The 16,360-nt window shown below is 39.6% G+C and overlaps 1 protein-coding gene across 3 annotated transcripts in view; it reads right to left on the bottom strand.

Annotated features, from left to right (window-relative positions):
• Positions 1-16,360, bottom strand: part of zbtb16a (zinc finger and BTB domain containing 16a) — a 125,180-nt gene that overhangs the window by 16,461 nt on the left and 92,359 nt on the right. The gene's annotated exons all lie outside the window — the stretch shown is intronic.

Below are 16,360 nucleotides of genomic sequence, written 5' to 3'. Positions count from 1 at the left end.
CTGAAAAGTGTAAACACAATGCGGATCAAAATATTGCTGTTTGTTGTGACACATGCTGGCTTAGAATTTGGGGTGGGGCTATCTGTTTGTCCAACTAATGGCAGACGGCGGAGCGTTAGTGAAACTTTGAATCGTTGTTTAAAAAAAACTTTCAGGAACTGAAATGATTTATTCAGAAAATACACAAGTGTCTCACTGGATCAATATGAGAAATTACTCAATATTACAGGTTTAAAGATGTATATATAAGCTGATGCCACAAGAGGTCAGTTGAGAGATAAAAGACTAATGACAAAAAAACAAGAGCACTGAGAAAGCGGAAAAATAAATATCAGTAAATCACCGAAACCTCACCAATAAATAAGCAATACCACACACTGTTGAGATAAAGGCACAAAGTGAGCAATCTTTTGCTCTTTTTCTTCTCCACTCATAAACACAGTCGCACTTCACACTTTTTTCAATTATCAAGCTCTAGAAAACTCAAGGGAAAGTGGGAGTGTTTTAAGATTCGCTTCTATTTCACAAGTCGATAACACATCTTTGGGGCAAAGCTGCCACTAATTTAAAAATCTATGAGGAGCAGTCTCATGTTCATAAAGCTCGATCAATCAGCGTTTGCTGGAAAAAAGCGATTGACAGCGCGAGAGGAGGAGCTAGAGGTGAAGGAGTGAAACGAATGGTCCTGTTCTTAAATCTCGGACGGTACTGCTGCTTCACTGCAAATAAATACTGACAAGTCTTCCTTCTGGCTTTCAGCGTCCAAACATCTCCCTCCCGTTCACTCTTGAGCTTTTCTACAGCTGTCTTCATCATTAATGGCTCCCTACATCTCTTGGTTTATCGATGAAAAGGAGGCTGATTGTGGCAGGAACTTCCAAGGAATTCTGGGATTGTGACCAGCAGCATTTAAGAACAAAACAAAGCAGGACCTTGCACTGCTGCGTGCCCTACAATCAAAATAAACAAGGACTCACAATTTTTGGGGGTGGGTTTAGATGAAAGATGTGCTTTGAGAAGGAAGGGGGGGTAGGAGTTGGGAAGGAAAAGCTCTGTGGTATGCAAGAGGTTAGGTGGACTCTGACCCAAAGAGCTCAGAAGTGTGGAAAAAGACAGACAGAAAGACTAAAGCCGGAGGTATACTAGGGCCGTCCGCTTACACGTGCCGTCGGCATGACATCATTTTCATCATCCGGAGGGTCCACAGTCATCCGCGTGAAAGTTTGAGACATCACGAGTACAAAAGTGCATGGGCGTGAAAATATTGAGACAGGACACTCCACTACAAACAATTACAGAAAGGCAATCGACAGGGTTTGGATACACACCATCGACTTTTCTTCTTTTATTTTCACTTCTTTCAAGAACAGAAAGCTGTGAAGCATTTTCTCACCATAATGTTTGATTCCTGTTCTTTGTTTTCTTGTTAATAGTTCTAAACTTTGTTTGCAACGGTGAATCGGCTACTTTTCTTCATCAATCCTAATTTTTTAATGTACTGTAAATGTTGCGAATCAGTGCTGCCCTGATGGCCTGGTACAGTAAATATTTGAACTAGATATTAAAGTTTGAGGACAAACTTTATGTTGGCTTGACAAAGCCTGGTCTGAACGTTTAAGACAGTTTGACAGAAGTTTGGTTTAGTAGGCTATCTTGTTGTTGGTATGCTTAAGTATGAAGCTTTTTAAAATAAAGCTAACATAATTTAGCATAAAGCTAGCTGCACACGCGTCCGCGGAAAAAAGTATACCTGGCCCTTAAGCCACATCACAAGTGTCGCTTTGTCCGTGCTCTTAAATCCTACATTATAGGTTAGAAAGATTATATGAGGATAACCACTTTTTACTGGTTCCCCCTTAAAAAAACAATCAGTGACCCTAATGCAAGTAGTGCAATATTTAGAAATGTTGGATCTATTACAAACAAAGCTCTTTGATATAGGATCTTCATTTATAGACGGTTTCAGCAGTAACAACATAAACAAGCAGCTTTCGTGGTCAACACGTAACTTCCGGTAAACTCCGCTAAGAATAAATAACAACAAAGTCCTTTAAAGGTGCAGTGTGTAATATTTAGAAGGATCTCTTCACAGAAATGCAAAATATTATACAAAACTATATTTTCAGGGGTGTAAAATATTTTATAATGAACCGTTATGTCTTTATTACCTGAGAATGAGACGTTTTTATCTATATACACAAAGGGTTCCTTTACGTGGAAATCGCTATTTTGTGCCGCCATGTTTCTACAGAAGCCCTTAAGGGACAAACTTTTTTACTAAGTTGTCACGGAAGATGACATGTTTTTCCGGTGGCAGCTACCGTAGCTTCGCTATGTGTTTTAAAAGCGAGGGGTGATGAGTGGACTGAGCCGTTGATTCCAATTCGCAACCTCACCAGTAGATGCTGCTATAATTAATTACATTTATAAGAGTTCAGTTTAGCAACTAGTCAGACCATCAAACAAACTGAAACCGGAAGTAAAGTTCTGACCAGACGCTTAACCACGACAACGCACGTGCGTCTGATGAAACCGTCTATAAGTTTATGTTTGAACCTGTAGGAACATGTACGTTAAGCATGAATGACCTCTTTTTTAGTAAATTTTTAGCCTCATTTCTATCACATAAATGCAGGACAATTTTGTTTGTAAGGATATTGCTTGATGTTTTGATACAAAGAAATCCCAAAGGCGAGTTAAGCTTCAATTAAACACTTCATGTAATTCAAACTGGAGTTTTGTGGCTTTGAGTCCACGTCTGTGCGTTTGAAGCCATCGAATGTATACTGCATGCTATCGTAGTACCAAAAGCAGACAATTATTTTTTAGCAGATGTACACATTTCAATTAACAGCATGTCTTCTGAGAAAACAGAACAAATATATTAATGAATGACTAAACTACAAAAGGCCCTTTAATATATCTACATTTACATTTAGGCATTTAGCAGATGCTTTTATCCTGCCCAACAGGGAATTTCTCTGGATCTTAAACATATAAACATATATTATAATTATATCAATGTATGTTTAAGTAAAATGAAAATTGTACACGTATTAAAGGATTAGTCCATTTCTTTAAAAAAACCCAGATAATTTACTCACCACCATGTCATCCAAAATGTAGATGTCTTTCTCTCTTCAGTCGAGAAGAAATTATCCAGGATTTTTCTCATTTTAATGGACTTTAATGGACCCCAACACGTAAAAGTTTTAATGCAGTTTAAAATTGCAGTTTCAAAGGACTCTAAATGATCCCAAACTAGGCATAAGGGTCTTATCTAGCGAAACAATTTATGACAATAAAAATAAAAATAAGCACTTTTAATCTAAACTTCTCGTCTATCTCCGATCCTGTGACGCACCAGCGTGACCTCACGTAATACGTCATCACACTGAAAGGTCACGGATGACGTATGCGAAACTACGCCCCAGTGTTTACAAGTTTAGAGAAAGAGGACCGTTCTGACGTTGTTGTATGTCGAATGATACTAATTAATGTCTTTGTGTCAGTTTATTGTTTAAAATGGTCCGCAAATGTGCGTTTCATATATTTAACACGTGACCTTTCCATGGCATATTTTTTATTTTTCTTGTCAAAAATGACAATCGTTTCCCTAGACAAGACCCTTATGCCTCTTTTGGAATCGTTTAGAGTCCTTTGAAACTCCATTGAAACTGCAATTTTAAACTGTTACGTGTTGGGGTCCATTAAAGTCCATTAAAATGAGAAAAATCCTGGAATGTTTTCCTCAAAAAACATAATTTCTTCTCGACTGAACAAAGAAAAACATCAACACCCTGGATGACATGGTGTTGAGTGAATTATCTGGATTTTTTAAGAAAATGAACTAATCCTTTAAGCTTACTATCCTGCAATCTTTACTGATTTTTATGTTTTATCTTTTAACACAGAATATTTCTCAGGTGTTAGGAACACTTGCATTGAAGAAAGAAAACTATTTTAGGAATAAGAGAAGGGCAGGGGGGAGCGTGCAGTAAAGAGAAGTTCAGTGTCCATGTGATTGGTGTTAGCTGGAATTAAGTGTTCCTCACTGTGAAGTAAAGAGTGTCAGAAGTAAATGGTCTGGGTAAGAGAAACTCTTCTGTGAGCTACTGAAGGATAAGGCAGAGAAAAAGAACGAGAGACAGACAGATAGAGAAAGAGAGAGAGAGAGAGACAGAAGTGGCTGACCCAGTCGCCTCTATTACAGTGCAAAATTGAGTTGGACAAAGTGACATCTGGATAGAGAACTGCTTTGGCTGCCTGCTGTAGACTTTTGGCATAATTTACCTCCTCTCCTGTGTCTATTTATAAGGGCCTCTTGGCTCTATCGTAGTGTTAAGTTAATGGCCCTGAAGAGGCATTGGCCGTTACTTAAGAGCGGCTGTGCTGCCCCGGTTAGGTGATGGGGATGTCCTGCTCGTGTTTATTACTTCAAAATACCTCCATCCTGAAACCTGGCCTGCTACTTGCTAGTAGTTCATCAGACTGTATTAGGACATCCCAATTTTCGATTGGACAAAAATCCATTTAGTGCAAGATGAGCCAACAATGAGTCGTCAACTTTTATTAGTGCAATAACATACAGATGGCTTTAAAGCTATTAGACATGGACTAAAAGCCACAGAAGTCTTATTCCGATTTCAGTGGATCTTTACGCAATTCGGTACAAACGCAATACTGGAGATTGTACTCAAACAAATTGAAACGGGGCTGTGATTAAAACTTAATGTGAGAGTTTGATGTCGCAACTGCGTTTTCCGCGGGGCCGACGCCTGCGTGGAGTAACCTCATATTGAGCGTGCGTGCCGTTCTAAGCTGTTGAGAACAAAGTCAATTAGTTTGCTTTTCAATTCGCTGGTGTTGATGGAAAACAAACTCCTGCTGCTTTGTCTGTCAGCGCCGTGTCGAGGTGTGTGATGTCACCTGTCGCTCAACGCAGAGCTCGCCACTATGACAAAGCGTGCATGGTTATGCGTGTTTCTACTGATTTACTTCCTCAATTGGGAATGCAGTGCGGTGGCAACTCAAAGTGCATGGGTTTGATTCCTAGGGTAGCACTTCTACTGATGTGGATTCACTGTAAGTGGTTTTTGAATTATGCACCTGCCAAATGCATAAATGTAAATATGCATCACACACATTTAAGTTTGGAAAAAGTGCAGCATGCAAGTATTATATTTCTGCATGGGCATATATATGCACTTTGATATCTTTAATATTGACTAAGTTCATGTCAAAGGTTGAAATTACAAACAGTTAGTGGCCATAACAAGCAAAATACTTGACCGTGATCACAGAATGTCACGACTGACCAATCAGAAGCAAGTATTCCAGAAAGCAGCGTATACGTAAATATAAAAATTATTAACAGATACCCACAAAAAGAACCAGACAAATAGATTAGATGTGTCTGAACATACAGTACGTTTACGAGTCATACCGTCAAAACCAATAAAGTGGTGCATATATACACACTAAGACTAAGCTTATGAGAGAAGTTTAGGTCTGACAGCGGGTGGGGTGTTGAATGGGGTGCAGCTGTTTAGGGTAAGTGGGGGTAGGGCCACTGGGCGCTCTGGGGCAAGGAGGCCCTGGCAGCCCCGCCGAGTCTGGGGACAATGGGTGCACGCTGAGGCTCAGGAGGGCGTGACAATATGGTCAGACTGGTGCCAAAACTATACACCCCTTTCACATACATGGGGGTGTGTGTGCGCGCTCTCAAAGAAAGCCCAAATATTTAGTCCCACAATTAGTATAATGTGCAAAACAGAGAACTTTGGCTCAGTGTGAAACGGGGCCATCAAGAGAAATTTACCATTTCCCACTGCGCTCGCAAGCAAGCATATCTGTGTATAGCACGGCATACTGAGAGCATTAGTCACGAAAACCCCTTTGAGCAGGGTAATGATTTTCATGGGGACTGCATCTTAATTATAATTGGAATGTATAAATGTGAACATTATAGGGACTTTATTACCAAAGGGCTGCTTTTTACTCCATTCCGCATGCAGGTTTGAAGGGTAAAGTCAAATCTAAGGGCTTTCTGACCCATTCATTTCCACGGTAACGTGATGCTCAGTGAAAATCAAACAACAAGGGGTCTTGCACTTACACGGGGACAGGCACAAACGATCGGAGATGTGAGCGCGTGTACGAGAATGAGAGATAACTCTCGCCTCATTCATCCATCTCTGGCTTTTGTTCTCAAACATGGCTGCAGTAATACTATCTTGCAGCCCGTTCAATTGTATTCATGGAAAGAATGTGACAATTAGTATATCCTTCCTATATTTTCTCTATTTCATTTGTAATAAATAAGGTTTATTATACAGAGTTTATGTCTGGGGAAATAGAGAAAACAGTGTAATTACAAATATATATGTTTATAATCAGTTAGATTTACTTTTGCATTCAATTTAACATCTCTTAATGCATTTCATTTGTTTAAAGGGGCCATGGCATGAAAATCTGACTTTTTTCCATGTTTAAGTGCTATGATTGGGTCCCCAGTGCTTTTATCAACCTAGAAATATGAAAAAGATCAACCCAGTAATTTAATTTTGGTAAACCATTTTCTACAAGCACATGAAAAAATAGGTTGTTGAAACTTTGCTCTCCTTATGATGTCATAAGGAGCTCTTATTATAATAATACCACCCCTTAAACTGCACTATCCAACCACAGCACTGCCATTTAGTGCAGAGAAAATAATTCACAGCAAAATTGAGTTTCAATTGCAACAAACCACCATCATTGTGATCAGTGTTTGAATTTCATCAGCTCATTTGCATGTTGGGGGACGCACCCCAAACGGCACATTTTTGCACACACCTACGGGGTGGCAGTTTTGACATGTTATAGTGAATTATTTATATGGTATTTTGAGCTAAAACTCTGGGGACACCAAAGATTAATTTGACATCTTAAAAAAGTCTTGTGCCATGGCCCCTTTAAAACATTAATTTATTTGCAGACGTGCCAACCTTGGATATGAGTGCATGTTATTGAGAATGAGAATCCACTAGCGAAATCGGGGACTATGGTACATGGTAAAATCATGGTTACTTTTCGTAAGCGCCCATTCATAAATGATGCTCATTTACAAATCATAAGTAATGTTAGCGTATCTTGCTGTCGACTTCAAAGGATTAAGCCAATTCAATATTTCAACTTGCCACATCCACCCCGACCAGTTTACCCTTAGGGGTCAGATGTCTTGACTCTCGGTTTAAAAGAATTGTCAGAAAGCGATCAAATGGGGTTTTGTGGTTCCATCGATTGCAGAGTCTTGCTATTGATAGGCCATAATACGACTTGTCAATCATCCCCGCTTTTTAACCCTGTGCTATGATTGGACATATTTTTATTTTTCTGTTGCTTGTTTTAAGTTCTCCGCGCCCCAGTTTTTTTGCATAGTTTAGAGTGACAAATCGTACCAGCGTACTTTGAGGTCAAAATGAGTACCTGCTACGCAAAATGCGTACATGTTGGCAGGTCTGTATTTGTGATCTTGCCTGTGAAACCCCTGCTAAGGACATTTTTGTTTTCTACATAAAATCATCCAACATAATGTAAAAAATACAACCTTGTTAAAAAAATATATCCTTGATATATTTAACATTAACTGCATAAGATTGTGTCAAAGATTAAAATCAAAATGAAATCAATTATTAAAATTAACCTTTGCTGCACTAATCTCATTATTGGATTATGAGACTTGAATTTCACAGACATTTGCCACAAACACTTGAAGACTATGTATATATCAAGGGTGCCGTAGACATGCTAGACGGCATGTGCCATAATTAAACAGACATTTGTTTTAAACACGGCAGCAGAAGTAGTGTCTGGTTCCCAGACTGAAGGTGAGACAACAAGAGAGAAAGAATCGTGTAGCGAGTGTGAGAGATAAAGAGATGTTACATGACTGTTTTTATGACAAAGTGCTAAAGGCTGCTGGGAAGTCAACAGGTACAAGCTGTTCCAGCGGTCTGTGTGTGTGTGATGTGATATGTCTGCAGCCTTCTCTGGCCGAGGTATTCACCAACTCGGTCGCTCGCTTACACTGACACCTAATGAGCCCAGACTACAGGAGAACTGCATATCCATGTAATCCAGGAGAGTGGCTGGGCATAATGTGGCATTAGAAGAGCCCAAGGCGTTTTTGGGAGGGGGTAGCGACTGACAGCTTTGGTCTGGAATACAGAGCGTGTGACAGCACAGAGCGCAGCCTTAATGCATTCAAAACGCCTCTGTGCCTCTGACAAGAAAAGCAAAGAGCTTCAATGAATTGTTTATTGATCTAACAGGAGGAGAGACGGTGAGACGCGACGCAGCGAAAGAGAGAGAGAAAGAGCGAGGCAGAAACAAAATAACATTTTGTGTGTTCATATCAAGCTGTCATTGGTCTCCGAAGGTCTGCCTTACAAATACACACAACGCCACGACAGAAGGATGTGTAAAATACGCTATTTGATTTAACGGGTTTTCATCTCAAGTGGTGGCTTTTTACAAATGGCGGCGTGCATTTAAAAGCCTTAACCTGATGCTTTGAAGGAAAAGAATGGGGACAGCATCAACCTCGGTTAAACCGCCGACAAGATTAGTTCTCATTCAGGAGCTGGTACCTTTCCAGACTTCGCACCAATAATAGTTCGAGATAATTCACTTTTGTGTCGTGTGGCCACAGGCTCGGCGCCGTGAGATGCTGCATTCTCAGATAGATTAATGCCACCAGATGTCATTGTAGAAGCCATATTAATTACCTCAAGATAATGTCATGGAACCATATGGTTTCTCCAGTGTCCATTTAGACAGAGAAAATGTCTTCATCACTCACAGACCCACATGGAAGAAATTGGCCCTATTGACTTTGACAGGTGTTGGAGGCAGATTCTTCATAATTAAGTAAGCTTTCAACACTAGACCGACGTGACTGCAAAGAGGATTCGATAAAAGTGAGCGTGGTTTATGACGGTGGCTCAAGCTGGATGCTGGTCTGAGATCTGCTCTGTCTCCCACTTATAGGTTAGAGTGGGAGAATGTCAATTTACAAAAAAATATAATAACTCATCCCAGATTTAAATATATACTTTGACTTTTAGGCAATCCACAGTGCATTCGAGCTATACCTTTTATTAGGGATGCACTGATATATCGGCCAATACTTTTCCCCCACTATCGGACATATTGTGATTGTTTAAAATTAAATGATGATCAGTGCAGATTAAACCCTCACAAAAAAGAACTTTCACTTTTGCCAATTCTTTCATGTTGTGATGACTTAAAAAAAAACCAATTTAACAAAGTGAACTTAATTTATTCTAGTTCATTCAACGAAAAAGTGTGTCTTGTCAGCTTTACTTAAAACGTTTTTGTTCAGCCAACATAACATTGTTGCATAAACGTAACAGATTAATTAAACCAATACAGACTTGCATCTCATTGGCTGAGGATTTTGCAGTGTATTATGGGTAAGTGTTGTTTTGGCACCCTCTTGCAGATGTGTAGCATTAGACAGGTACGTGAGTAATAAGCGGCCAAGTATGAGTCAATTAAAGGAACAGTATGTAAGAAATATATATAAATTAATCATAAAATGGCCCTGATATGTCACTAGACATTAAGAAATTGTTTTCATTTCAAATACTTATATCACTCACAACAGTGGTCCGGCCAGGATATTATCATTTAAAAAGTGGAGTTGCAGCCCTCAACTTATGTTTATGTTGTCATGTTGTGTATTGGCCACCAGTTGTGTGATTGCAGTACCAGTTTTAGCCACCAGTTTTGTGATTGCAATACCAGTTTTGGCCACAATCCTACATACTGTTCCTTTAACTAATTAATATTTTAGAACAAAACAAACAAACGGGTTGGAATGTAACATTGCATTTCAAATAAGTTTGTGATATGTTTGATAAACTGTATTAAAAAAGGTCTATATGATGAGTTGTATTGAGCAGCTGCACTTTGATTGACTGATTCAGTGTTATGGACTTATTAAATCCTAATTAACTCTTTCCCTGCCACTGACGAGATAATTCGTCAATTAGGAGAAAACGCTTCCCTGCCAATGATGAGAATTTCCGACTTTTCTAACACCGCACTTCTGCAACTTATACAACCGGGAAGTAACGCCTCACGTGAAGGTGAAAGAACTCCGTGTATGTTTTAAAGATTGCTCTGAATCTGATCTCTATCAAAAGTCCTTCACAAAAATAAATTTTTTTTGCTCAAAATTTGGTGTTTTTGAAGAAACATACCCATATTTGAGAGGTGATAAAAGAGAACTAATGAAGGTGGGAGGAAACTTTTTTTTTTGAAAGCAGAGGGTCTGTTCTTTTAATTGAAATATTGTTTGTTTATATATTTAAAGAAGAACATTTTTTGGAAGGCATTAAACTTTTGTGAAAATCATGAAAAATGCTGGCGCTGGCTGGGAACTTTTTTTAAAAACGCTGGCTGGGAAAGAGCTAAAGGGGGTGGAGTTTACAAAATGGCTTATTCAAATTTTTTGTCATCATTAATTACATTTTTCACGTAAAATAAACTTAATTTTTATTTGTTGACTCTACTAAGGTTTGTTGAGTTTACTTAAGCTTCTTTTGTAAAATGAACAAAATTATTCTTTGTTGAGATTACTTAAACAAATTGTGTGGAACCTGTTGACATAATATTTTTAATTAAACCCAACATTTTATTTTTTCCTGGCAATCAAAAATTGTTGAAAAACGCATCAGAACATATGCTGTGTGATTTTGAATGGGGTCACAGTTCAAGTTTGTATGGTCTGCACTACTAGTATTTCAAAACATAATTTTAAACAAGGACTAAAAAGCAAAACCATCAGTATCTAATTACTATCGCCATTTCCTTGTCAATTAAACCCATCAACTTGGTGATGCAAGCATCATTCCCTACCAGTTGAGCTGCAGGAGTGCAAGACATTATAGAAACAACTAATAAAATAAGTGCATTATCAAATTACACGCTTCATATTTTGCCTTTAAAAATAAACCAGACCAGTGTTCGAGAGAGTTTAAACATATGCTAAATTTATATCCTCGTGGTTTTATCATTGTTAATATAAATAGATAGATAAGCAGGCACCAAACCCATAACAATCCAGCTTAGGACTCATCATACTTATTTGTCATATAAATCATATTTCATAAGAACACATTGTGCCCTTGACTTTATGTACATACATCATGTTTCATTACAGGAAGTGCTGCTATGGTATTTGAATCATCCGTGCTGACCTGACGGATGAAGTGATAAAAGATCATAAACACCGTATCACTGGAGGGATAAGTAGTGCGAAAAATTTACGACCGGACCAACCCCTGCGTTAAGTCCACAAAAGACGCGGCGTCCCTTTAAGAGAGCAGAATTTACAGTGCACGGCTGGCCCTCGCCTCGGATGAGGATCGTTTACAAAGCAGAGGACCGTGCTTGCTTTTCCCCCTATCCCACAAATCCGATTTAATCAGACAACCCTTGCAGTGCGGCTCCCAGTAAGAAAAAGGATAATTAGTAAACAGGCAGCCTCTCCTCTGCTTCATTGGCATTCGAACGGGGTGAGTGTCGCATTTAAAATGCAGTCTGATGAAGTCTACAAAATCAAACCATTTGTTACTCCTATTGAGGAGGCTTCAGGCCACTGGCAATTAAATTGGAATTAGTGCAGGGAATGAGATACGGACGATTCATACCAAGGAGGCGAGAGGATCTGGAGGATGTCTGGAGCTCACTCAAGTTTACAGTGCTGATGAGTTTCATAATAACTAAAGCCTCTCCGCTTTTCCGAAGCAGAGGGGACATGTTTAGAGATCTGGATTTGTCGGACTGTTGCATGCGGAGTACATCCATGGCTAGTATTTGGGTTTCGAATCTAATTTTTGGGATTTGGATAAAAGGGTCTGCTAAAAGAAGAAATGTAAATGATTGACTGTTCACACTCTCAATTTGCATACGATTAAATCAGGTCTGTTTGTTCAGACAGTGCCATCAATACCCGATGCATCTACATTGGTTACCATAGTAGCGACTGGTATTTTGCTAATGTCCATCTCGCCATGGGGCTGAACTCATTAGCGAATAAATCAACATGAATGTCTGAGGCATTACTGTACAATACATGACGTGTCCAAACCTTGTAGATGGTACGTCACTTTGCATGTAACGTTACGGAAAGCTTGTCCTGGATTACTGACCATCCAGAATGAAACGAGAAAAATGTGTTAAAAAATATGGATGCGGTCCGCATCTGGTTTGTAAAAATCTGTTTAGCAGTTTGTGGTCTAAACCACCACAGTATAAATAAATAAAAAAGGTTGGAAATGGCAAAAAATGTTGCTGGCTGTCTGAACAAAGACATTACGCACACTGTATACTCAAACACAGTTGCTTTGTGCCGCCTGTTTATGAATATAGCGATCGATAAGTAACAGTCACGACATCGATATGTAACCAAAGTGATTTTTCTACATGCGCGCAATTTACTCATTGCGGGCCACGTTTGACAATACGTTTTATTGACGTGCGATTCAGATGCAATTTCTCTCCGTGTGTACATGAGCCGGTGTCTGTGTACATCTGTGGTTTTGTACTGAGGGCTACGCTGTGCGTGTTATTTTGAATGAATAAAGGGGAGAGAGATGCCATTTACTTTCCACAGTTGATTGGGCACAATGGAGATGAGGTTACCAGTGGGAGCTTGCATGTGTGTGTGTGTGCTGGCGAGGGTGGTGGAGATGGGAGATAAATGATCTGCAAATGAGAAGGAACAGCTTCTGCAGTACAGCTGGCTTCCGAATTGCTCGCTCGCTCGCTTGGCCGTGGCAACCGGGCGAACGGTTGCCAGGGGTGTCAGTTCAGTGTCCCTCATTCGCCACATGTGAGCGTTTCACGGGTTGTGATTTTGCATTGTGGTCAGTAGGGGTCGCTCCGTGCTATGGACCGCAGTTGCTTTCATTCAAGATATGAATGTATGAAGATGTCATGGGAATGGAATACTTTTACAAAAATACAAATTTATAAAAAAATATCTTTATACATAATGCATAAATGCACAACATGCTGGATAAATAGATCTAGCACAAAAAACCCACCATTGAATTCTAATGATATTCTTTGTGCCATTACCGGCAGGCAACTAATTTGTTGTCTGGATATTAGATGCATGCAAATGAAGAATCTAGTCAATGTACTGAATCAAGCTTGATGTTTACATGTTCCACATTTGAAAATCACACTGTGTTGTGTTATTTGGTGTGAGTGAGGTTGGGAAAGAACAGTGAAAGAGAGAGATGGAAACGGAGAGAGTGTGTATGTGTGTGTTTATGTGTGCGCTTTCCCCTCTGGGCGTATGCAGAAATGGTCTCAATGCAAACCCATTACTGGGAAACACATCAAGAGGACGAAAATAAATTATACTGTTCCACCAAATGACAAACTACCACCATAAAGCAGATCTGCACGGGGAAGGTAATTCAAGAGTCCTGTTTGCTTCCCCCATCCTAAAAATGGCTAAATGTTTATTTACTGTTGTTGATCCCATCTATTTTTGCTTATAATGGAAGGCTTGCTAATCTTTTAAGACGGTTTAACATGATTTATTTAATCAATTTGAATAGCAAAGACGAATGACTAATCTTCAACACATCAAGCTTATTTCAATCTGTAAGTATGAAAATAATAAAGATTACTCATTTTCCATCAACCTCTGAGGGATCGATAAAATACTTTTGCTCGAACCTTATTGGGTGAAAAATGAGCCTAGGATTTGAGTGACACGAGTTGACCTCGATCCAGTGGAGCGCGCAGACCGCAGTAAAACGCAGGTGAGGGATTTACAGTGCGCAGCGGCCAGCTGCCGGGGAGTCTGACTGAAAGCGCGGGGATAAACTGACTCCAACACTATTTCAGCCTGAAATCTACCAGGGTGCCGCACTGTCCCGAAGCTGGGGTATGGCAACCCCCTTCATCCTGTCTGCAAATCTTCCTGCCCGCTGACAACTCACACCCTCCAGTGATCAAAGAGATGACGACAATAAAGAGTGATCTGACACTTTCCGCACACCTCTCGGTGCTTACGTGTTGCATTTACAAGTTTATTGCACACCACCAGTCAAAAGTTTGGATGATCTTGACTGAATTTATGTTTTGTTGTGATCTTAAAGTTTTGATAACAATAACTTATGCTTTAAAGTTCGAGATTAGCTTGAAACTATACAAAAGCAGCAGACAGGTGCCCAGACTTTCCCATACATATGGGAATTACTGTTTTAAAGGGACACTCCACTTTTTTAAAAAATGTGCTCATTTTTCAGCTCCTCTGGAGTTGAACATTTGATTTTTGCAGTTTTGGAGTCCATTCGGCTGATCTCCGGGTCTGGCGCTGGCACTTTTGGCATAGCTTAGCATAATCCATTGAATCTGATTAGACCATTAGCATCGCGCTAAAAAAGAACCAAAGAGTTTCGACATTTTTCCCATTTAAAACTTGATTCTTTTGTAGTTACATTGTGTACAAAGACCGACAGAAAATTAAAAGTCGCGATTTTCTAGGCAGATATGGTTAGGACTATACTCTCATTCTGGCGTAATAATCAAAGACTTTGCTGCTGTAACATGGCTGCAGCAGGCGTAGTGATATTACCTAGTGCCCGAAAATAGTCCTCTTGGTAACTTTCAATAGCAGGGGAATATTTTCGGGCACTGCGTAATATCAGTTTCTAGCCATATCTGCACAGAAAATCGCAACTTTATTGTCTGTCTTGGTAAACAATGTAACTACAGAAAAGTCAAGTTTTAAATAGGAAAAATATCAAAACTCTTTGGTAATTTTTGAGCGCGATGCTAATGGTCTAATCAGATTCAATGGATTATGCTAAGCTATGCTAAAAGTGCTACCCCCAGACCCAGAGATCGGCTGAACGGATTCCAAAATGGTAAGAATCAAATATTTAACTCTAGGGGAGCTGGAAAATGTGCATATTTTCAAAAAAGTGGAGTGTCCCTTTAAGTATTGGTCGAGAGAGTGCAAAGGTGAAATCTAAAAAAAATATATCAAATAAATCTCATTTCATAATATTAATGAGTGGATACAGTTATGTCCAAGTACATATATATCCAAACTTAACTGCCAGTTCATGACAGATTTACTATTGCAGTTGATTCAGATGATCATAAAACCGATTCCACAGGTGCTTTCCAGAAGTTTTGTTATGTCGATATATAATGACAACAGTATGTGAAAATTAAAGACAACTTTATCTTACAGGAAGTCAAGATTTAATTCACTAAACTCTCGTCGTAATTTATTCAGACTGACCATCTGGACACTGGACAAACAATGTGGCAAGAGCCATGAATGACTCGCCGCATTAGTCATAGGCTTTTACCTCGACCCCTTACGTCCCTAATCTTTACACTTTTGGGCTTTTTTACTATGGCCAAATGACCAAAACCCCTTTTTCTCACTGGCCACTGACACGGTCTTTCCCACCGGACAAAAGGCTTTGAGCGGCACCCCCACCACCCTTCAATGTTATTCCCCCTTTCCCCACCCCACTGTTGCCCCTATCTCCAACCCAACTGACAGGAACAGGAGTTTGTTTTGTTTTCTAAGACGACAGGAATGAGAATGGAGCTCTAAAGCCGCACGGCTACAAAAACATTTGGGGGGGGGGCGAGGGCCATGATCCGCTTCTGAATAAAGAAGTAAAAAATGAAGAAGAGTGAGCGTTAATCATATTTAAATGCATTTGGAGAAGCATGGCCAAATAACATATATAGATAAAGGTATTAAGAATAATAGGAATGGCATGCCTCTTTCCAGCTTAATGTAGGCTTTTGTGTTCGTCTTATAGGAATTGAGAGCCAGAGAATGCCCAGCGAAATCACCGTCCTCATAGCGGGTACAAACTTGCATTGTGTTTTAAATGCATGTTTTAAATTCAGCACCAGTCGGCTGTCATATGGACTCAAATGAGAAAATGAATGGCAATCAACATGCCCTGTAAATTAGTGGCTGGTGGCGTGACACTGCAACAGTGTCTTCAACCGTCAAAAACAATATGATGCATTGCAGAACGATGTTTAGACTAAACATCCCAAGACTTCGTTGGAAAACAAGCACGTTGCTTGTGCACGACAAGGTCATGCGGTGAGCATATCAGTTGTCGGAGAAACTTGTGTAAACATTTCGCCATAATTCGTATAAGCGGACCGCTGTATTGCACTTATTATCTGTTTACACAAATATGTACTGACGGTTTAGCAGGAGCAAGAGCCTGTATTCCCAAAAACAACATTAGGTACCTAGAACGGCAAACGAGAACAGTGA

Source organism: Misgurnus anguillicaudatus, chromosome 9, assembly GCF_027580225.2.
Source record: "Misgurnus anguillicaudatus chromosome 9, ASM2758022v2, whole genome shotgun sequence".
NCBI lineage: Eukaryota > Metazoa > Chordata > Actinopteri > Cypriniformes > Cobitidae > Misgurnus > Misgurnus anguillicaudatus.
Note: the sequence above shows the minus strand (reverse complement) of the source record. Positions and strands in the feature narration are given on the sequence as shown.